Source organism: Coturnix japonica, chromosome 4, assembly GCF_001577835.2.
Source record: "Coturnix japonica isolate 7356 chromosome 4, Coturnix japonica 2.1, whole genome shotgun sequence".
NCBI lineage: Eukaryota > Metazoa > Chordata > Aves > Galliformes > Phasianidae > Coturnix > Coturnix japonica.
Genome location: NC_029519.1, coordinates 25146046 through 25170135, shown reverse-complemented (window position 1 = coordinate 25170135; position 24090 = coordinate 25146046). Strand labels below are relative to the sequence as shown.

Genomic DNA, 24090 nt, shown 5'->3' with positions numbered 1-24090 from the left:
AATGGATATTTTACATTTCATAAGAAATCCCCTTTGAACAATCACAGCCACTTAATTGTTAAAAGGCCCTACTCTGTCGCCAAAGACATTTTGTAAACTGGTAACTTTGTCTAACCTTAATAATTCTGTGTAGACAGCATGTTATTGCAGCTTTTGAAGTAAAATTTTACCTCTAATTGTTAAAAATAATAAAAAAATAAAAATAGCAAGCTGTCAAGTCAGAGGCCCAGGTGCTTGTTAGATTATATAAATTGCTTGCAATTAATTAGGTGGTTGTATTTATGTATAAGCATTCTTGTCACCCATTTTTATAAATAGGTTTGTATCATGAGAAGTTAAACAGGAAAAGCATCCCTTCAAAAACAGAAGAAAAGCATTTCGCGTAGTTCTCATATGCCATAACAAAGTCATAAAGAACACAACTCCAGTGTTATGTTTCCTCCTTTCTAGGTTCCCTTTAGCTAATTTCATCTTGTTTCGCTTTCTGACCTCTGAAACAGAGCATTCATCCAATGACACTCTGCTTCAGGCATATCTCTCTTCAAACCTCAACTTTTTCCACTAATAAACTCTCTAAGGTCACATGTTAGTAACCAAAATATATGCATGTTTGTAGCAATCAACAGTGCTGCAGAAGTGCTTTAGAGAAGAGCACATTCTATCAGCACATCATAGTGGTGGTTCTACTGGTACATAGAACTACAGTTTGCCAGAAATAGCAGATCACTTGTTTATATAGATTGATTTAGAATTGACATTTCTCATGTGCATCTTGTTTAGGTGAACGCTGTTCTGTGGGACCTTGCTCTGAGCATCTTAGTATGTCAGTGGCTCAGTGAGTGTACTGACATTTTTCCAAGGCAGCTAAAGCTCAGGCTCTCTATAGATCCTAGCTAGCCTTCATTTCTCTCTACCTTCCTTATGTGCAGAAACCTCTGCCTATGCTGGAGTGAGAAGTGTAGAATGACCCCTGATTTTTTCTTAACCATATCTGATGTCCTCAATTATTTCTGCATTATATATATATATATATATATATATATATATATATTTTTTTTTTTGCCCCCTGGCACTTAGACCTGTGTACATGCAGATTGGAAAATGAAGTGGTGCACAAGCTGATGTAGAGGCCAAAGAAAAGTTCTTAATGAGCATCACAAAAAATGCTGATTGGCCTATTTATAGATTTATATAATATATTTGCTCTTGCAGCAAAGGCATGGAATTGTTAGCTGAGTAGGATCTTTAATTGGTATAGTTTAGGATTCTGTGTTTTTGCTGGAGATTCCACGGACCACCTCCAACATGGAATGACAGTGAAAACACGAAGGCACTGTCCCCTATCTTTTTACACAAATGAGAAACAGTTAGAATTAGTTAGCTGTTGCTAAAGAAAGTTGTAGGGTTTTCTGATCCTACTAGTTTTCCCAATGGTCAGTTTGTTGCACTGTAGATTTTTTTTACCATATCTTACAGAAGTCAAGGATTTCTGTAGTGTACTTCATAATGTTCACTAAATGCGCATGTGTGTATGCAGTTATGAAGTGTCCTCCTTCTGCTTTGCTTGAGATTAACAGGTTCACAGAATCATAGAATCCTTAAGGTTGGAAAATCTCTAAGATCATCTAGTCCAACCTCAACCCATCACCTCCATGCCCACTAACCACATCTCTCCGTGCCACATCTGCATATTTCTTGAGCACCTCCAAGGATGGTGACTCCACCACTTCCCTGTGCAGCCTGTTCTAATACTTGAACACTCAAAGAATTTTTTTTTATTATTATTTTTTTTTAATATCCAACCTGAACCTGGTCTTGTCCCAGTAGCAAATACTAAAAGTGATAATATACCTGAAGGCAGCTTAGAGTGGAGGCCCCTGTGGCATTTTCTACCAGATACTTTTGAGTATCTGGTAATTTAAGATGAAACTTCCTTTTCCTAGTCCTCTGATGTGTGACTTTTGGAAGGAAAGCTGGGGAATGAAGGTGATTCCTGCAAGCTTCAGAGCTCCCTGTCTCTCTTGAGAGACAGAGAGCAAATCATCTGAATTCTGTGCATCGTTCTGACTTGCCTGCTCCATAGTTTGGAGCCAAACATATGCTAAGTGGCTGTGGGCAATATCCTTCAAGCTGGCAGGACAGGAATGCTGGCTGTCAGCTCGTCTGCCCCTTTCTGCTGCTTCCAAGGAGCATCCAAGCTATCATTCTCATAGTTATTTAAGCAGGCAGACTTTTTTTTACAGATCCACTAGGAAAGCAATCATGCACTCCAAAAGCCTATGAACGTTAGCCAAATACAAACAAATTAAGGAGAGAGAGCAGAAGAGTTGCATCTGTCAGGTCAAGCTGGGTGCAAAATGGCTTTAGGAGCTGCTGAAATGGAAGAGGAATTCTACCACGTTGAACTTCTCACGAGAAAGCAGGCTGCTCTTCCGCATCCTCCTCCCAAGGCCTGTGTGAATCAGCCCAAGTGGTATGCAGTTTACAGTACGACTCCAGAGGAAAAAAATAACAAAGGGCCTGAGAATCCTGAGGAGATAAAGATGCTTATTATAGAGCTCTTGTACTACTAAGCTGTATTTTCTCCCAAGGGCAAAATGTTAACAAGTAGTAGCGGTCAGCATGAATAGCAATTTAAAAGCATTATTCTCTTTTCTAGAGAAAGACTTTGAAAAACTGACTTCATCAAAAATCCATTTCCTTTCAAGTATTTTTCTACTACATTATTGATACTGTTTCCTTTTTAGGGTATCATTTACACATAACTATAATCCTTCCCTTTCTTCTTAATTAGTCTGTGCCTGCTCAGGGTCTCTTCTGAATGCTGGATATGATCTGTAGAAAAAGAGTAGGACACGCAGATTGTTTTTATAGGGAAAAAGTCAGGATATGTACTTCAACTTGATGAATAACTATATATGTAGATGTCTGTCCGCCTATGCACGGAGCATATGCTCGTGTCCTCACATGATTTGCTTTATTCACTTTCTTAGCATATAGCTGAGCTTATTATCTTACTTTGATGTAGCGGTGTGGACTATCTGAAAAATAGCTGCTGCTCTTGGGAAGGTCAAAAGAGATTAACAGGTAGATACCGCTAAAGAGCTAGACATCAACAGACAAATGTCGTGCTTGATACCCTAGCCAGTGACGAGGTGCAATGTACCCTCATAATGATTTTGTCAGCCACTCAAACTGAGTAACACTGATTTAGTTGGCTGCATCTTTACCCTGAGGTATACATTTCCTCTGGGCTGAGGAAAACTGAGAATCGGTGAATCAAACTCAAACAATTAGATTGATGTTGTCTCTCTTTTTTTTTATGACTTGTTTTGCTTCCCATATGTCATGCATTTTGGCATGAAAGTTGGAAGCCAGATGCAAAATGTGATGCTATTTCTGCTCTTCCCTTGGGACAGCAATGATAGTTCTTGTGGAATAAAGAACAAGGGGTTTTGCTCTCAGGGGGATAGGAGTGGCTGTATGTTCAACAGCAAGTAAATATATCTTTTAGTTGGAAAGATCCATGCATAATATTCCTCAGGTTGTTACCTTTCCAGCTTCTGAATACTTTTATTTCCCCTCTGATGTAATCCCCAGCTACTGGTAGGGCTATGCAGAGCTTGTAATGTTGTTAAAATCTATTCTTCAAATAAATTTACCAAAGTGAATCAGTTTCCCTGAAGAATCTCAGAGAAGCAAAGGAAGTGGTGTGATGGCAGTGAGGATCAGTGGGGTTAGGAATACAAAGCCAAATATAGAGTTTTTAAAGGACAGAAAGGGTCCTGAAAATCTCATTGGAAGAAGCAGATAGAGACGTNACAAATGAACCTGTAATCTATCTGGCAAGCTCTGCTTAGAGGAAAATATTCCTTGTTCCACGTATTTCTTCTTAGCACATGTAAAGCAATACAAATTGTTCCAGTCAAAATTATGACCTTCATGTAATTAATATGAGTATGGTCACACGAGACTCTTCTAATGCACAAGAGAACTCAGTTAAAAGGATTCTTAAACATGCTGTTTCTGGAGCTGATCATAGTTTTGGGTGCCTAAGTCTGGAAATTTATGCTTGATGAAATCATGGGGTCAGCCCATATGACATGGGATACGTGATGGCTAAAGTTACCTTTAGTCTTAACTGAAACTTTAATTCTTTGTCCATAAATAAACATTTTAATCTTAGATTTCCCCCTAAACAGAGGTTCTGGTTTTATTTTTTTCCTGGAAATCAGCATAAGTCCACTAGTGGCATTGAAACTGTCTCCTAGTCATTTGTTGTCAAATCAGTCTCTATTTAAGGGTGTGTTAAGTTACTGTTTCATGGATTTAAGATACCTAATTAGGGCTATTTTGCAGTTTGCTCTTACTTTATAACCTGAGGGGTCAGGTCCAGTTTAGATTGTCCTGGATTTCTTGAGAAGAACAGATCTAGAATTTTCAAACTCCACTTATGCCTAGCTGCTTTGGACAGGAAATCATAGAATCATAGAATGAATCACAGAATTGCTTGGGTTGAAGGGGTGGTGAAACCCATCCTAGCCCTTGACACTCTCTTGATCAAGCTGCCCAGGGCTCCATCCAACCTGGCCTTGAGCACCTCCAGAATCATAAAATCACCAAGGTTGGAAAAGACGGTTCATCCAGTCCAACCATCCACCTACCACCCATATTTCCCCACTGAATCATGTCTCTTAGTACAGTGTCCAAACATTTCTTGAACACCACCAAGGATGGTGACTCGACCACCTACCTGTGCAGAATGTACCAGTGCCTTATAGCCCGCTGAGGACATCTTCCTAATTTCTAAATTTCCCCTTTTTTATTTAAAACCATCTCTCCCCCCCCCCGTCCTATCACTTCTGCCCTTGTAAAAAGTAGGTTAAGTGTTTTGCAATTTCTTGAGGTCTTTAACAGAAGATGTACTGCAGCCAAAAAACTTTGAAGGAAGTATTATTTTATTTCATTAGTGTTGAGGATCTGCATAGCTATTTTCATGCTAGTTCTCTAGTTCCAGTAGTATCTTTTCTGTGCCATGACAACAAATTGTGTTAGGAGTATTTTCAATTGTGACTTGAGAGGATAGCATCAAAGGAGGTTAGTCATGCAGGATTCACTGAGTATAGATTAAAAGCAAATATTTATTTTTGTATGTGTATTTAATAGATGGAAATAATTTGCAGTTGATTGTAGTTTGAGGGATAGCTTCCAAGGTAAGTAACCATAGGCTGTTAAGAATTGATCTCAGTTTTTGAGCTTGGACATGTGTGACCCAAGAAGTCTGGAACAGATTACAGTAGAAATACACATTGTGTCCTGTGTCCCACTCCTTCCTCTACCAGTAACAAAATTTTGCTCTAAGTTGGCTGCCCTATCCTGCCTAATAAATGCAGATGACCTACTTTTCCACCTCTTTCCTTTAACCTCTGTCTCGAGGGAAAGCTTACCCCTCGTTTTGTCACAGCTTGCTCTATGTACAAAATAGGGATAGAAGAGGGAGTCTGAATTCATCTACTTACCTTTACTGAGTCACAACAGACAATGGATGCAGTCTGTCTCCAAGCAAGTATTTTTCTTGCAGCACAGCAACATCCATGTAACTTGTGTAAGAAAAACTCTTTGTCAAAGTTTTCTCAAGATGTGCTTTGAAGAGCAGAATGTACAACGCAGGCAGTGCTAGAAAGAAATGTTTTCCAGACAGGATTTTCCTCTTCAGACAATAAAGTAAACTCTCTCTCTGTCCCTTATGTTTGTAATTGGTTCAAGGTGGCCTGCCTTGGGTAAACACCAAGGGGAGGAAGGGGGATTAAAAATGATTGTTTGCAAGGAATTTACATGGTGAAAATCTGAACATAAGTTTAACAATATTACTTTCTGAAAAGTCATCTTTCACATTGGCTTTCACAGACTTAACGTGAAAGTTTCTGAATAGCACTGAAAATTATTGAGGCTTTAAGGACATGCTTCAGCATCTTCCTCATGTCTGTCTTCTTGCTGTGATAGCTTTGTGCAATGCTATGTTCTTCCAGAAAAAAAAAGAGGAGAGTAACAGCTGGTCCTAATTATCTTAACTACAGTGTGACTACACACACAAATGTCCCACATTTCCATTTAGTTCCATTGCTTAATGAATGAGTTATTAAAGAAAAAAAAAAAAAAAAAAAGGAAAAAAAAAACCAACAAAAAAAAAAGAATTGTGGTGTTTGTACTCTGCTTCACCATTTGTTTCTGTTTACTCACATCAGTGAATCTCTGCTCACATGATTTCCCTGATCAGAAGCCAGCATATTTGATGAGAGGAGAGCTTTGGAGAATTTAGCAGGCACAATAGAAAAGACTGTCTGATACAGAATAACATAAAAGTTCCTCTTGGAACTTAATGACTTTTTTAAAAATAATGCTTCAAATGAGAACAACTAATAAGAATGCCTCTTTTATTTCAGATGAAGGTAACTGCAAAGCAGCCAGCTTTTTGGACCTGAATGACCTTTATCAAAGTCAAAGGCTCCTGGCTATAGTGAGTTATTAAGGCAAAAACAGCATGTTCTATACTGTCCTTGATAAAGGTCACGTGAGACTAAATATCAGACCTTTTCAATTGCTTCACCTTAAGTAAAAACACTATTTTATGTACTAAAGCTGTCTCCATTCATTTAGTGTTTTAAGGAATTATTTGGGTCCAGCATGCCTAGAGGAGCATTGTGTTAGTTTATAATAAATGAGATGCTGAGTTTAGAACAGGCATGCACCCTGGAGCACCTGCTTTCTGCATTCTAGAATAAAGTCATGCTGTTAGTCTGCCTGTTTGGTGCTCACTTTGCCCTTTAGAATTCAGGTGAGAACAAAGAAAAAGCTCTAGGAGAAAGCCAGACATTCAGAAATTAAAATGAGTGCTATGCCATTATTATCTAGGCAGTACATTTTTATGTTGTCCTCTATACGTAACTTTCATCAGAGCCAATTTTCTCTCACACACGACACTGCAGGTCCTGAACAGGAACCATTCCTCTCACCAGACATGGCTCCTTCAGCCTGGTTATACTCACTGATTTCTTATGAATGGGCTACAACTGCAACAGCCCCTCTTCAGTTCTCTTGCCACTCTTTCCCAGTAGTTAGGTTGGAGGTTTTGGGAAAAGAATGCCTTGGAGTCAGTGAATGCTTTTACTTGGCCTCATATTTCAGCCCATACTAAGAATATTTTTTCTTAATTTCTTAGCATTTAAATACAGATAATGCATGTCATTTAGCTTTATATGTGTATGCATATAAAAATGACGAGGGTACTTTTAACTTCAGTGACTGCTGAGATCTGTATGTTCTTTGTGGAGAGTGGTGGAGATGGGACCTTGCCAGCATAGTTACTGTAGCAGTCAAAGATTTCAAGCTTTGCACCTCAGAACAAATCTCTGATGAATGTATACTTGTAACAGGAGGATCTCAAAGATCACATGAAGTTTTACAAGTTATCAGAAGCTACCTTGCCATCCCCAGTGAAGTAGATGAGGAGCTTTGATTTCTTTCTCCTAAGACCTTCAGCTTCAGCTGTGTGACAAGGTAGGAAACTTGCAGCTGTAGAAAGAGCAGGCAAAGGAATAGTTTTTTTCTGGTTCTCTGTTACAATCCTTTTGCAGCATTTTGCAGCCAGTATGGGGGAGGGGAGGGAGTGGGAAGGAAGGCTTCACTTTGTCTGGGCCAGACAGATTCTTGGTAAATTGTGTTCATTCATGAAGCAGATTCACTGTTAGTTTTTCCTGATGGCTTTCGTAGTCAGCTTATCCCCTCCTTCCTTTCCCTCTTTCCCACCAACTCCCTGACTAACTATCCTCAGAAGAGACTTTGTTCAGGCTTGATTGGGGATTTGATGTTCACATGGTTATTATTTTGAAAAGACTGTGATATTTAATTTGGATTTGCAAGATGGCAGAGTGTCTTTTCTTTTGCACTTCCTTTCATCAGAACGCAAACTGGCTCATTTGATTCCTGACTTTAGAGATATATCTGACAGTTCCCTGGTGTGTAAATTGCCTGTTAAAACCAATAGCATAATTGTGAAATATCCATGAATAAGATCTCTAGGTAGGTGTGAGCTGTTCCTGAAGGAATAACAATGTGATCTGATAAAGTTGGAATGAATTTTGCATTTTGATTCGAGGAATAATTTCTTAGTCATATTGTACATAGCTTTTCTTACTTTTCTAATGCGCATCCTTTTAGATATGTGTTTGATATAAAGAAATTTAATTACAACCTACTTGATTATTCGGTGTTAATATAATAATATTGAAAACAGAATTATTGAAGCTGGTTGTTACTGGTTTGATTCAGTTTCCAGTCAGTGACAGTGGTTGTTTTTGATCCCAGTAGGATCAGCATGAGGTGAGTGCAAGATGCATTTGAAAATGCAACCTTGAAAGTATTATGTGTAGATATATTATATGGGATAAAGGAACTGTTTTTTTACTTCACAGAAAGAAAGGGAGGATCAAAACACAAAACATTTACACAGATCCATCCCTTATGTTGCTAAATAAGACAAGTATTTAGAACAGGTCAACAGTACACTAAGTCACACGATTTATTTGCATTCACCTACCTTTGAAATAACATGGACTTTTTAGTGTGACACAATATATGGTAAATTAGATATAAATAGGAGGCAGACACAGGTCACCAGTGCCTATAGTACCTATATTATAGTATTTTTAGTCAAAACATGATGAAATAGATCTGCAAATACAAGCACTACTATTTATGCAATGTGCTTACTTTATGAATATTGTGCTGTTTGCAGGATCTTCTGAACTAGCTGTCTAGTTTAGGTATATCAGCTAAGATCAGAGATCTTGACACTTATCTTGTATCTGAACAGATTATACTTGCCAGATTGTGGGAGGCCTTTTTTTGTTAGGAAAAATAATGTACTGTAAAAGCTTTATTCTCTCTCTTGCACCAGGATATGACCTCCTCCTTTCACTCTCCATTAAGACAGCATGTTGGAGGAAAGCAGTGAGTCTGGCAACTTGTCACTCACTGGGGTAGAAATCTTGTCTGGGAATTGGGCTGAGATTGTCTAACCCTGAGGCACAGGCTAGCTGAACCACTGAGAAAACATGTGTTAGACTTTGTGAATACAAGAGGGGTTTTTTGTTGCATAAAACAGGTCTATGGCAGCATTTTGTGTGATATCAAAGGAAGCCACTGTATGACAAGTAACTTGCTCAAATAAAGAAAAAAGAAAAAAAAAAAAAAAGGTTACACAAAAGACCTTTGTGGAAGTATCTCCTAGGGCAGCTATGCATCAGGATGCTGCTACTACAAAAAGTTCATCTTTAATAACACAAGAGAGCGAACATTGTTTCTTCAGCAATGTAGTTACATATGTTTTTAAGGCAATTTAACAATGCCTAATGTTTTACCATTTGCTTGCACTAGTTCTGGCTGCCTGCCTGAAATTCATAGGAATGTCTCAAATCGAAGTGTTTAATAATCTCCCGGGTTGTCTGTTCCATATTTCAAAACACTGAAGCAGCAACACTTCCAGAATTGTAAGTAATACAATCAGATAGCACTGTATGCTTCCTACTTTAGAAATAGTTCAGTAAGATACAGAATATAATTCCCTTTTACTGCTTTCAGATATGGCATCAAAAAGATTCTTGCTTTCATCTCAAAGTATATTCAGAAAGAGGTTATATTTAATACTGGTCAGAAAGATTGTTTTTTAGGCATATGGTCTGTGTTTTAAGGCAAAGTAACAAACTCAGTTTCACTTTTGGCTTACAGAGAGTTTCTCCAGAAGATCTCAATGGTCACTGGTTTTATTTCCTTCAGAGAAAGTCTGTTTTCTTACTGATTTAAGAGATTGCAGTTTAAGTAGTGCTGAAAGCTTTTGGAAGTTCCACCTGCCTTCCAGTGTTATCCAAAATGTAAATTAAAGTATATATTAATTTACTCTATCCCGGTTACACTATGAGCTAATTTAGTAATGCTTGTTTCATATGTATGGTATTGAACATTTTTATTTCCATACATATTGGCAATACCTTTAGAACTCTGGCTCTTGCAGTCTGTCCTGTTAAAAGTGAGATTTTTTTTTTTCTTTTAAATCATTTGAATATTTTATTCATCTTTATTTCCAACCTCTTTCTGCTATCTATTTAAAGAAAGGGATTTATTTTCCAGATCCATTTGGGATCCAACTGTTCCCATTTTTTCAGAAGCATTTTTCATCTTGGGCTTTAGTTCTTCACATAAAATAAAATAACAAAATACTTCAACCATTAAGTACAAGACAGCACAAACTGTATTCTCATTGTCTTAGAGTATATAAAGAATAGTTGATTAGTGTCTGAAGTTTTCAGTCATAAATCCATTTCTGAAAGTAATGCCTTATTCAGCAAGCCTTTAAATTGCCTGACTGCTGTTTTTATGCCGTGATCCAAAGTGCACTCAAATCCATGGAGAGGCTCCAGTGTCCATAAGCAGGGTTTGGATGCAGACCAAAGAACAACGTGCGGTCAGGTAAGAGGCTCTGCCAGAGTGAAGCATGACTAGAGTCTCCAGAACAGGATGAATTGGCCAGGCGGTTCTATAAAGATTTCTTTAATAATATTACTTTTGGCTGAGCTGCAGTCACCCTTTCTTTCTTCCTTTCTTCTAATGCTTATTTTGGCAGAGCTCAGAAAATTTTTGCCTCTTGCAGGGATTCTTATAATGTAGCACGTAAAAAAGAGTTTTGAAACAATGAACTGCCCCAGAAAGGAGTAAGACCCTCCATTTTTCTTCAGGCACATATCCAAACTGTGAAACAGATAAACAGGATGGAGGACAAAAATTAAACAGCAGTTAGCAATGGTAAAGGGTTTTCAGGTAACAATGAGATCCTATTGTAAAGAATGCTTTATATTGTCTCTTCATCAAAGTGCATTTATTTCAATGCAATTTATTTCACTTCATATATTACAAATATTTGGAAAGGAGTATTAGTTGAGAAGGTTGAAGTGTCAGTTTTTGTAACTTCAAGCTGAAATACAGGTTAAAAAAAAAGGGTGAAACTCTTAAATGCACTTTACTGTACAGAGAAAAGTGGTAGTTTACAGCATAGGAGATCAGTGTAACTATAGCTGCTATTGGAAATTTAGCTTTCTACAGTGTGTATGCAACTTGCAGTCGTTTGGTCCAGTGGAATTGGGGACATAAAGAAATTGAAACTTCATACAAATATTGTTATTATTTCTTTCCCTTTTCCTTGAAAACCACTAAAACAAGATCCTTCCAGACACATTAACAGTATAATTCACTGAAGAAGCAGCACATAGATGGACTCTGCATATGGGCAATGATTTGGTACAGTTTTTAAACACATTCATCTATATGCCCATCAGTAAATTCTGCTAGACTTGTTAGTACTATTTGCATGTTGACTTACAGTGCACTAAGTGCTTAACTATTGCAAGGTCAAAACATAATTCACATGTAGTTATAGTCTGTCGCACATTTGTGTATTTTTTAAGTCCTCAGTTTTAAAAACTCACAGAATCTTTGGTATTCAAAGACTATGAACTTTATTCTTCATAACGAAAGCAGCGGTATAAGCATTGTCTTTATGATTAATATGAATGATTATCCTAATGAAAGGAGGAAATAAGAATGTTTTATTTCACTTTGTGCTCTTGGATTAGAATTGAAAAATACTAAGTGGTATGTTTTAAAGCAAAAAGATGTATGTACTGTGATAATATGGTCTACAGAAGTGCATTGGACATTTGATTGCAGATGTAATTTCCACTTGCTGTAATTGCAAGCTAGTTTGTCCTAGAATTTTTTAATATTTTGATCAAATTTCCTCTTCAAGCAGGAAGATTTTTCTTCCACTGCTGTAATAGAAATGTTGCTCTGGTATCACACTGTTCTAGTCCTAGAAAACTTCTCCAATTCTAATCTTACTTTTATGAATGACCGGTAAATATCTATTTCATCTTGTGCAACAGCATGCCATGTAGTAAATATCTGTCTTTGATGATGGAATTTCCTGGGGACAAATGGCTATTGCTGAACCTCATACCTATGAATAAACAAGATAAGAGGTTTTATTTAGAATTCACAGACAGATTCACAACTCAAACTATAGCACTTGCTCTTCTTAGATAGTAAAGTACTATCCAAAAAAAAAAAAAAAAAAAAAAGAACAGTGTCCCTTGTTTGGAAATTACTTCAGTGGCAGCAAGATTGGATCATATCATATTTGGAATGGCAAATGTTCTTATTGCTTTCTTATTTTCCTCAGTTAAACTACTGTAGCTAAAACCATTCCTTTTGCCAAATTTGAACGAAAAATGTCTTCCATTTTTCAAATGAGTTCTTCCATTTTACGATCCAGCTCTCCCACCTCAAAATCTTAGTTTGAGTATTCTGCAGAGATGGGGGGGGGTAAGGGGGAGGAAGCTCCAAGAACAGTTAGTTACTATCTCCATGATGGCAAAATCTACTGTGTCCTTTTGTCCACTATTTTGCTTTCTCTCTGTAAAGTTACTGGAATGCAAGGAATTTGGCATTGTAGGAGGTCATACTGGAAATAATCATCATATCCTTCAGGGCTGTTCAAGTCATTCCTTGTTTTCATAGTCCCTTCTGGTCAACTTATGTTCCCCCAGAAATGGGTATTAAAATCTGGTGTGAGAGCTTACATTTGCAGACTGAGGAAAACACTGAAGGAAGGGGAAGGATAGAAACAAGTTTTTTAGAGATTCTGATGTTTTGTGGTAAGTTGCATCTTAGATAGTAGCCTAATACCAAAGAGGATGTAGACACTGGAAAATAGTTGTACATCTCTGAGCTTTGTTCATCTAAAAACGGTCTGGAATTGGGAACCAATTGTGCAACAATCTTTAGAGATAATTATACGTGCTACTAATGAAAACTGTTTGAGCACTACTGGGTTGCTCACTGTGTTGATAAAACACTTGCATTTCTGGTATTCCACAGGGTAAGACAGTGAGTCACCAAAGTCAGTATAAAAATAAATATAATATATATATATATATATATATATATATATATATATATATAAAATAATAAATAAATAAGTAAAAAATCCCAAGTTTGAATGTATGGGCTTAGCATCTCTTCTGAGTGTGGAAAGTTGTTGTGTTTCTCTTTTTTTTGTGTGTGTGTGTGTGTGTTTGTGGTTTGTTTGTTTGTTTGTTTGTTTTTAAATAATTTTGCTATAAGGCCTACCTGGAACTTGTATCTAGTAAATATCCTAATTTGGCTCTGGGAACCAAACCAAGGAACAGGAAAGAATTTGTTTGGTTTGTGGGGATTAGTAAGTGATGGGAAAAAAATAATAATGGGATGGCATCTAAAATTTGTCAGTCTTTTCTGAAAAGAATGTGAACACTTCTTGACTTGGTTTTATTATTATTATTATTATTATTATTATTTTCATTGCTGTTTTTCAGTAGTCTACTGAGAGACTTTATTTGGAATCATATAATTAGAACATACTTCAGTATTTCTTTTTCAATGTGATCTGTTTCTTCTTTTGCTTCAAGTACTCATTTTCTGTCATATTTGCCATGTTTTAGCACAGCCAAGTGCAGCGTATTGAATATTATCTGTCTCAGTCTTATTTGCAAATGGTAGAATTTTGATCTGAAGGGAGAAGAGAGTTTTGAAGCAAAGTCCTATTGAATCAAACTCTTATGGGATTTCAAATCCCAGCAAGGCTTTTTGAAATTAAACTTCACTGATTTCAGTAATTTTCCTTTTTTATGCCTGAGAAATGCCATAGGCAATCCAAATCCAGTAAATTAACTGCAGTCACATATTGTTATCTGGCATTATGGGAAGCACTCAAATACTGCATATTATTTACTCAGATTTATTGAATATTGGAATTCATAAGAGAAGCAGAGAGGATAAATGTACTTTTGCTATATATTCTGAGTTTCTGTAGTGAGTCTTACCTTTCTGAACCAGCCTCCAAAGAGAAGCAGAAATATATTGAAGTCAGGAGGGGTGGAGCAGATAAGGCTTAAACTGATATGCAATTCTAATTTGAGTTGTCATGAGGGTCTCTAAAGGGTTAAGATAACTTGGACAGGTGATATGAATGCATATGCTGTATATCTATCTTACATTTTAGCATGAAGCCCACTGTACAATTCAGGGAAGTAAATTCACAGCTTTTAGTGAAATGCCAACAGGTCTGAAGTGCCTACATGCAAATTGGCATGTGTAAGATATCTTTCTCTCTGTTTAGCAGTTAATTGTTTACCAGGGACTCTGCCAGAGCTGCCTGGTAGCCTTTTTACTGAACATGGCTTAAGCACTGTATATTCACAGCACAGAAGAGTAATTTTTCAGGGTATTCTAATTTTCTGACATTTTTTTTTAATCAAGGACATAAAATACATGTGGAAATGACATTTATATAGATTTCATATTGAAAACTCAGCTATTTTTCCCCTCAGCAGAGCTGTAGCACAACTCTGTAAACAACTCCAGTGGAAACAGAGGTGGAAACAAGGACATTTCTGCAATAACATTCCTCAGTTCAGCTTTTTCCCCTCTTCCCTTTGCCCAGCCTGTGCTTTGACAGCTAACTAACTCTGACAAGCGCACTCCTGTGGTGTGGAAGTGCAGGGCTGAGATTTTGTGAAGGATTATAGTTCACTGTCTAAAGTTCAAGTCATTAAGGAAGGAAAAATGACTTTCGTTATCATTTCAGTTTTCCTTACTTTAATTCCTATGGGTTTGCAGTGAAACTAGCAATGCTTACATCACGCTGTTCTGAGAACAAGCAGTCACCACGTACTAATCTTTCACCACCCACATGCAGCTCAGGAACTGCTCAACACTTCCTAGTTCAAAGTACCTTCAGACTTCATTTCCACACTGCTTCTTGAGTTTGGCTTGCTCTACATGGGCCTAAGCGTGTTTTGACAGTAAGGCAGAATTTGCACTAATTGTCCTCCAGAGTAGTGTGAAGCTACAAAATAAGAGGGTGAAAGCTGCAGGGTAGACACAAAACCTCAAAATAGCATTGGCTCAAGAAAAAGCAACATGGAAGAGCAAAACCAAAAGTAGGCACTCAGAGTGCATAGCAAGAAACTGGTTTTTTTGTGCATCTCCAGAAGAAATAGTGCACAGAGTTTTACCTCAGCTTCTAGGAAAATATATATCTGACCAAAAGTTGTGATGGATTAGAGAGGAATGCCACTTAATTCTGAGACAATGTGCTTCAGAATCTGAAAGGAGAGCAAAATTAGTTTACTGAGTTAATCAAGCTGAGAAAAGCAAGTTTTTATGTTAAGACATCTCTCCTGCTACTGAGTTTCTGGCTCCCACTTTTCTCTCTGATTTACACCTTGCTCCTTAGCTCTGAGTTGAATCACCAGCTACTTATATATATGAAAGCATTTTTGGCTGTGATAGACACATAGGACAAAATAGATTTTTCTTCATTCCAAGTCAATATATTTCCATTAATAGAATTTTGTGGAGATCTTTACTAGGAGAGTGGTTAGGCCCTGGAACAGGCTGCCCAGGGAGGTTGTGGATGCCCCATCCTTGGAGGTGTTCAAGACCAGGTTAGACAGGGCCCTGGGCAACCTGATCTAGTAAAGGTGTATGTTTGGTGGCCCTGCTAGGCAGGGGGGTTGGAACTACATGATCCTTGAGGTCCCTTCCAACCCGGGTCATTCTGTGTTTCTGTGTGATCTGGCATTCACGCAAGTATTTGTCATTGAAACTGGACATCTGACAAAATCTACATGTTAGGGAGAAGTTAGTTTCATAATAGCTATCTGTATAAATAAAACCAAGCAGCAGGATCTTCTTAGTCACTGGATAGACTTTATGGACCAGAAATAAGCTACTCAATTTGTAGATCTTTTGCTCAGGTTTCTTTGAGGAAGCCTTGTTAACAGACCTAACGAAGAATGCATTTCCCTTTGCAGTGTTTCAAGTCTGAAAAGGCCTTTCAGACTTTCAAGAACTGTTTCAATTGTAAGTCAGCGTATGCTTTTCTTTAGTGAAGAATTCACATTTCAAACATATTTCTGAGGAACTAGGGGCTGTCTTATTCCAAGAGATCAATGGACAGATCTATCTAGACCAAATTGCTTCTAAAGATTACTTGATGACAGAAGAGGAATGCCTTGCTATTGAAAGGCTTTGAATGTCTTCACAACCGCCTCTTCAGTAACCAGTCAGAACTGATGACTCTTTCAGACATCTGACTTTCTGGAAAAATGTCAGGATCTGAAATAAAATTATGGTACTTAGCCCTCAGCCCTATTCTTTCAGAAGCAGAATACTATATTTCCATTTCTTTAGCATTGAAGAATTTGACATTTGCTATATGGGTCTGATGACCCTTGCTTACTTGTATATGAATGCCTAAGGAATGCACAAACTCAAGAATAACCTAACGTGGAAAAGAACTGAGGATTGAAATTGTCAGGATAGATTTAGGTTGTCCGCAGTGAATATTTTCCTGATATATATACCTGCTTCTAATAATCAAGGAAGAGTAAGGAACAAAGGAAATGAAAGAAGCTACAAAAAGGAATTGCTATCATGAAGGTGGGATTAATTTGTTTATGGGTTAGGGCTGTAAGCACAAACACTATTATGGCTGGGCACCTTATCTAATGGACCTAATGTAAATGTTTTCCCTTTATGAGCATCTTTCCATGTTTGGGCTGGAGCCATTGTTTGCAGTTTTCTAGTTATAGGTTTTTAAAAATTTCTTTTTTGCCCCCAGATATTTTGACTTCACTTAAATTGGAGATTTTCTATTTGATTTTACACTTTTCTTTCTCTATTTCTATGCCCTATGCCTCTTTCAATTTTTTCTCTTTTTATTTTCTTATCGTCTTCAGCTGCTCTTTTGCTTTCTTTCTTTCTTCTGCTTTTCTACTTTTAATTGCTGCTTTTGGAAAGCTAATGTGAAAAAGGAGCATAAACACAGCACTAGCAGACATTCACAGTAGTTTTCTCTGAACACCTATCAGGAGCGTATGGAAAGAAGTCTCTTTTTTCTTTTCTTTAACTGTGCTGTAAACAGTCTGAGAGTGTTCTAAGGCAAAATGTCTTGACATAAACTCAGTAAGTATTATCTGTTACATGGCAGTAACACAATATCAATGAGTGATTCTCAATGGAAAAATGGCATATATAGATGAATGTAAGTTCAGTAATTATAAAATATTTTTATACTGTTATCATACAATGCATTTTTAAGTAAAATCGTGTGGCAAGAAATTGGGCGAACTTGCCTTGGATAATAGCGATTAGAGTTACAGTGATCCAATAGGATGATTAGCACCTTCTGCTACCAGATGTTCAGATTCCTGCGGCAAAGAATCATGTTCTTGCAGGACTGACCAGTAAAATGAAGGCTTCCTTAGGCTAATTCAGCTTATGCTGGGCTCTCGCGATAAATAACATGCCTTGCCTTAGGGAAAGTAAGAGGAATGAGCTTTCTGGGATAAATTTTGCTATTTCACACTGACTTTACCCCTTTCATGTTTTCCATCATACTACTCCTTTGCATGCTGTCTGCACAAAAATTGACACACTAAGGTTGGGAAGAAATGTTCATGGATGTTGAGAAAAGCATATGCATTCACATACATACTTCTTGTCTTTCCCATTGCAGTTTTTCTTAATCTGTTACTATTTTCCTTTCCATTGAAAAAGTGATGTAAAATGGCCAACAGTGGATGGAGCAGTTTCATGAGAAGCCTAGAGGAATACTAAAATTCTCTGTGAGAATGATATAAATCTTAGAATTATAAAATTCCTGTCACTTGTGCTCTGCCTACATCTCACTGAATCCACACCATTCTGATTTTTCTGGGTAAGGATATTAAGTAGTTGTAATAAAAATAGCTGAAGGTATGAATGGCTAGAAAGTGGTGCTAATCCCACAGAAAGAAGTGTGTGATGATTTCAGTCCAAAATTGTAAATAGTTACAAAAAATGGAGCCGTTTCTTGAACAGTCAAGTGTTTTAGAAGAGAGTGTAGAGAAGGGAAAAAAATTGAAGCTGCACATTTTGACTCCAAATCTTCATGTAATGGTCTTAATTTGGTAGTGCAGTAACTGAGCAGTAAGTTGTGAATTTTAATAGGTTTTCAAATAAATGCATTAGAAATAGATAATACTAACAGATACGGACACATTAAAATCTCTCCACTGTGTATTAGTGTTGTAAATTTCTAACTAGGATTGGTACAAGAAATAGACATCTTAGTTTTGAATACCTGATTAAGGCATTTATGGCAAAGACAGAGAGCAAATGGGGGATTATGGGAGAGAAAACAGCACATTTAAATTTAAACTTCAAAATTTAACCTTTAAGTTAAACTAGTAGGAAGATTAAATATTACATCTTCATTGTGAAATGTGGGAAAGTAGAATCAGGACACTTGTCTGTTTTTTCATGGAAATATGGACAATGGGGAAATATCAGAGGTTCTAACAATAAATGCATTGAGTCGAATATGGGTAGAAGGCATCTTGGCACTGAAGAAGGCAGGAAAACATCCGGAAGTTCAGATATATCTGAAGCTTTTTAAAAGGGCTGTGCAAAACATGATGGCTTTATCTGAATCAAATTGTTCTTCTACCTCTACCCTTAGTTCTTTACCCCTTAACTCAGCAGTTATTCCCTATGTATCACTTCTATGCTGGCACACATCGGTATTTAATTTTTTACTTCAAACAATGCAGGAATTACTTTACATCCTTTCCATGTGTTCCCTATTAGTGTCTTAAAAGCAGAGAAACCGACCTCCCAGCATTTCCTGCTTAGAAAGCATTCACTTCTAAATGTCTAGAGAATATCTGAGAATAGTTGTTTATAAATGCATTTCTAGAACTTAACTGCATGTTCAGAGCCAGACTGCATGTGAAGGACGTTTATGGTTGACCATACAGTCAGATCTGGAATGCAATTTGTTTATTACAGGAAGAACGGTCTTGGAGATTCAAATAAAAAGAGAACTGTAATTTTGATAAAGTTTTGTTTAGTCGAAGACCTAAATAAATTCCTGGAGGTTTTCTCTTGCTCCCAGCTACTTGACGCCTTTTGATCATTTGCAGATGGCTCATGTGGGACTGTTACAATATCCAAGAGCAAACCTCCTGTATCCTTCCAACGCACTTTATACTAACAGCTTACTACAGTCAAGTTAATCCAAACAATAAGCAATAAATCAGATGCTTCAATTCCTTCTGCCACCGTTTGCCCTATGTAACTCCACCTACCAGAACTTCAGCAGTTAAACTGAGAATAAAGAAATTGGCCCAATCTATCTTATGTCATTGCTCTAAAAATTAAGAACTTGAGTGTTTGCTTGATGCTTTGGCTGTACTGTAGACCACATAGTTGCTTTCCTTTAAAACCCACCATCTTGTCTGAACTGCAAAACTCAGCACTGCGTAAGTTTTCAATACAGCCAAGAAGGAAAGTTAAGATTTAATTTAAAAATATTTCTATTTAGACCAAAGTGGTAGTTAGAAGAAAAAACAGTTGAAATGTTGAAACTGATATGTGTACAACAAAGGCAGTTGGTCTGAATGCTAATTGTGGGGTACCACATTTGGCAACTTCTACCTCTCTGCAGTTGGACTGAAAAAAAATTAGATAACATTCTTGAGATCTTGCATCATTTCGTTGTAATTATAAATTCAGAGTCCTTTGTAGATGGGCTTTCTGGGAACCAGACTTGCGTTTTTGGAGAAGATATTTTGTTTCTCCTTATATAAAGCAAATCATTAAGGCTGGATTGCCAGAGATTTTTTCCTGCATAAGGAGTTAGAAAAGAAAAAAAAAAAAACACAGACATTTAGTGATTCAGACCTGCATGGGTCTTAATAAAAATGCTTGTAAAAAGCTACAAGTAAAACTCTGCTATGTTATAAGGAAAAATATCAGCTTGTGTTTCCTTTGTATTCAAATATTAGAAGACTTTTTTTGTGTGTGCATTCCCAGGGAATGGCTCTTTCTCTTTCAAGTAACCTTAATCTACCTAATGAGAATATCCATATTTTTGTGTGGAGATGACTGCATTTACCACTCTCGCTTAATGTTTTTAAAATGCAGCATCATTTTTTTTCTTCTGCTCATTTTTTCTGCTATATTTTAGTGACTGCACATGAAGACCTTTTTTTCTTTTCTCCCACATATCTAAAGAGGTGCTGGACTTTTTTTTTTTTTTTTTGACAGATAAATTACAATACTGTGCAGTATTTATTTTTTTTATTTTCTTTTAGTTTTTCATTTAAAAATAGTGATTGCCTGGAATTTCTCCAGCTATGGCTTTTTTCCTGTTTTATGTGGGCACCCTAATACTCAGCAGTCTAACAACTGGGCACCCAGCAGAAGTTGTTTCATCCTGCTTGGCAGAAATGCAGTTGAATACCAAAGGGATATTAACATTTCGGTTTGCCAAGAGTGACAGATCTGATTCAGAGCTGCCCAGGAAGACTGCAAATAATGGCCTGTTAAAGAAAGGTGGCAGATTATTTCATGATGTTTTTCGTGCACAGCCTAAAAGCATGCTGTGGGACCTAACTAAAACTCTAAAGAGGAAAATACATCTCATGGCAATATTCAGCTAACAAAAGGAGAGAGAGGTGCATTCAAATCGCAGTGCATTCCTTTAGTCCAAGTTTGTAGGCCAGGATAATAATTAGCAAAGATTTTCACTGCTCTTTTGGCTCTCAAGTGGCTTGCCATCACATCACAGGGCTGTGCAACGTCTTCATTCACACTTGCTTGCTGAATAACTTCTGTGAATAATTTGCAGCTTCTTGTTCACAAGCATTTTAGCAGTTGCAAGTATTTGATATGCAAATTGTTGCCTTTGGAAACGCAGGTCAGAGAATGTGTCTGATCCCTTGCTGGATCAGAATGAAGGTTTTGATGCAAATTTTTGTGATGAATTTAGTACTTTTCCCCCATTTGAAGACACTTGCATTTCCCATCTGAACATAGTTCTGTCAGTGTTTTTCTGTTCAGTTCTAGTGCTGAATCTCTGAAAAAATAATTAGCTTAAGGAAAATGCAAACCACATGTCTGTACCTGTTTCTATAGAATGACACACATATACAAATATCCAGGAAGTACTGCAGATCATAGAAGCCCTATTTAGACTAAATAAAACGTGTTTTGGATCTTGCAGTTCTTGGAAGGCAATGCACTGGGCTAATGCATTAGTCCAGATTATTAATGGAATATTTTTTTTTCCAGCGTGCATGCCAAAAAACACTTAGTGGAGCTGCAGAGAGGAAACCCAAGAGTGGGTGATACGTGCTATTTCCTATCTTGAGTCTGCCTGTCTGTTCTTGCATCTCCAATAAATCAGAGCAGCAAAACTCACTGTGCTGTAATAAACTCCTTACATCACTCTTATAGGGGGATGGGATAAGATGGTCTGCATCTCTGCAGTTCAAAAAGAAGTAAATGCATCCTTCTTGGTAATGGGAATCAGACCTTGCTTGCTCTGAGTGGGAGGCAGTCTCTCCTTCAGTACTTCCTGTGACTGATGCAATTTCTATCCTCCTCCTGTAATCCCAGTGCTAAATTATTGTCCCCCTTTTCTTTTTTTTTTTTCAGACTCGAAATGGGTGCATTCACTTGAGAAATGTGAACAGGGCTGCATATCATCAGCCAGGCTTCAAGACGTCTTGGCTGCCTTGGTGGTGTAAACTTCAGTATCGTTCAATACACACTCACTGGTGAGTGAATTCACATAATAATTTCTAACAATTGCCTTTGATCGAACTCCATCAGCCTGTAGGAAAGGCATTGGAAGATGTGACTACAACTGATGAGGTGCAGGAGAGAACGTGCTGAGTATTTACAGACATATGTTGAAAAGGGGTTAGTTACATTATCAATGCCTGAAAAGATTGGCAGTGAACAAGGGTGCTGCTGCACCCTTATCATGCTCCCTTATGACTGTTGCTGCTGAACGATATTTTCCACTGTGATCCTCCCAGTAGTGAAGGAGCTGGGCTTCTTGCAGGCTGCTTACCACAGCAGCTTCATGGTTTTGGGATGGGAAGGCAAAAACCTTCCCTCTGCAGCACAACTGAGTTCTCACTTGATCACACTGAGGTTCTATGTGATAGGCTTGCCAAAGGCATGTGTATTAGCTGAGATAACAGGTATTCTTTGCATCTCCACCTAGGAGAGTGGAAAAGAAGGCTGAATGACTCAGGGAATATTGCAGGCAGCAATATCCTGGGGTGGTGAACTGCAGCCACTAAAATGTTGAAATTATAAGTTAGATTTTCAAATGTGCTTGTATTTAGAAAGGTATGGAGGGACATATTTGTCATTTATTGAAACGTTAGTCCTGGGGCATTTTTCTTTAAAGCCAAGTGTTATTGAAGTGGCTATTGCAATAGCTAATCCTCTCAAAAGCATGTTTGTGAACATTTTTTTAGGTCACAGAATAGCCAATAATGAAAACATCTGAAAGAGAAAACACTTTTCTTGCAGTGTTTTCCCATTATTGAAGCTAAATCACTCTCAAATGACTATGAACAAAACAACAAACAGAAAAATGAAATAAACTGTACAGCCAGCTCTGCTTGTATGCAAGTCATCTACTCACCAGGGCAAGTAAGAGCCCTGGATGCAGTAGTTTTTCACATGCATCTGATCTGGAAAAAACTGTTAGACTTTATCCCGATCTCTGAGAACTACTATGATGACACCTTTTTAAAAATCTGGTTCCATCACTTACAATAATGTTTTTTTCTGTTTTACTGATGCAGAAATCTCTGGTAGTGGATGAGCTAATCAATACATTCTCACATCTTCCTATGCTCATTGATGACTGTTTCTCCATGGCATTGGTAAACAACATTTTTTGTAGTGCTTTTTAGCTTCTACTTTCTTGTTCTGAACTGGCTCTGAGTTTAGACAGCTGCAGAAACATTTCCAGCTGTGAGAGAGGAAGCTGTAATTGCTAACCGTATGATGGGCCGAGTATGCCATTACCCTTTGAAAAGCTACAATAACGTTTGTGTTGGGTTATGCTTATTGAAAGAAAACTCAGGGAAATCTTTAGTGGTGGGGAAGGGGACTCAAACAGTGTACTGAGAATAAGAGTTTGTAATTCACTGCATAGAAGAAGTCCCAAATAATGGGGCTGCAGTCAGTGGACAACTGGATACTCCTTTTCTCCTCAGAGTAGTAACAATCCTTCAGCCTGCACCTGAGAGAGATGATTACAGTTCTGATAGGGGAACAGTCTCATCTTTCTGTGACTGGCAAATAACCTTTCTTGTTTTTCCTTGGTAAGAAAGATGACATTCGGTCTTTTGTCATTTTTCCTCATTAATATAGGAGGTGCTTAGGAGAAGAGTCTTCACAAGTTCTTTTCTATGTATTTTGCTGCCCTTCTATGATCTATGAGTTGTAGGCAGAGTTTTATCCTTGTTGATTTGTGACAGTACTTGAGGCAATGGCACAGATGTAGCAGAGGTGAATTTTGGAAAAATTCAGGTATTACTATATGCCATCAAGAACTAGGGTAGCTAGTTCTTGATGGCATACAAGAACTAGCTAAAGTTTGGACCCACCAGCTCAGAAACCATTTGCTGACTTATAAAGAACTACTTCACAGTTTGTTATTTTTAGCCATTGGGCAATTATGGGGACACCATATGTTGGCGCAGGGGTGCACATATAGCATATATCCAAATATTTGAAGGGCACATACTGTGCTGCTGTCTGTGAATGCTGCAAGACAGAGTCATGGTCATACACACTCTCCAGCTCCCTCTTCCAGTGCTCCTTGTGTGATGAACACAGCAAGTGTGTAATAGTCCTCCTCTGATTTAATCTCCTTTAATGCCCCTCGCCCCAGGTTTGTAAAGAAGAAGGAAATTCCAGCGACAGTCAGGTCTGATGCAGGAACCACAGAATCACATATGTGAAGCTGGCCTCAGTCTTTAACTGCACTTAAACCAGCTGATTTGTGTGTATGTCTCTGAGATCTGGCCTTGAACAGTAGGCCAGGTAATGAAACAAACTTTACGAAGTAAACTGGTATGT

At 37.6% G+C, this 24090-nt stretch overlaps 1 long non-coding RNA gene across 3 annotated transcripts in view; it reads left to right on the top strand.

Moving 5' to 3' along the window:
* LOC107313110 overlaps positions 1 to 24090 on the top strand; it is an 87485-nt gene that overhangs the window by 13079 nt on the left and 50316 nt on the right. For all 3 annotated transcript variants that reach the window (XR_004306963.1, XR_004306965.1, XR_004306964.1), the window contains exon 3: positions 21637 to 21758. This is a non-coding gene — a long non-coding RNA (uncharacterized LOC107313110). The remainder of the gene's footprint in view (positions 1 to 21636; positions 21759 to 24090) is intronic.